The sequence below is a fragment of the Eimeria mitis genome, genomic scaffold (assembly GCF_000499745.2).
Source record: "Eimeria mitis Houghton genomic scaffold, Emh_scaff741, whole genome shotgun sequence".
In the NCBI taxonomy this organism is placed as follows: domain Eukaryota; phylum Apicomplexa; class Conoidasida; order Eucoccidiorida; family Eimeriidae; genus Eimeria; species Eimeria mitis.
The window spans coordinates 3,711-4,035 of record NW_013575410.1 but is presented as its reverse complement, the minus strand read 5'-3'; the positions used below and the strand labels follow the sequence as shown (position 1 = coordinate 4,035).

The window sequence follows — 325 nt, the reverse complement described above, 5'->3', positions numbered from 1 at the left end:
CAGACAGGAGGAGTTGCAGACCACGTCGAGCCTAACAGCAGCAGCAGCAACAGCAGCAGCAGCAGCAGCAGCAGCAGTAAAAGCAATAGCTCTAGGATACCAGCAGCACAAGAGGCTCAGCAGCAGCAGCAGCAGCTTCTGCTGCTGCAGCAAACGCAGCAACTGAGACTGCAACAGCAGCAACCCTAAATTCTGCTCGCAAGCAACCACCACAAACCCTAAACCCTAAACCCTAAACCCTAAACCCTAAACCCTCATCGTACCACGGCCGCTTGGGGAAGAGCTGCCTCAGCACCAACCGCACCGACATCTCTCTGCTTCTCTC

At 55.4% G+C, this 325-nt stretch overlaps 1 protein-coding gene across 1 annotated transcript in view; it reads right to left on the bottom strand.

Moving 5' to 3' along the window:
• Positions 1 to 325, bottom strand: part of EMH_0021190 (uncharacterized protein) — a gene marked incomplete at both ends in the record, with an annotated part of 4,113 nt that overhangs the window by 757 nt on the left and 3,031 nt on the right. The gene's annotated exons all lie outside the window — the stretch shown is intronic.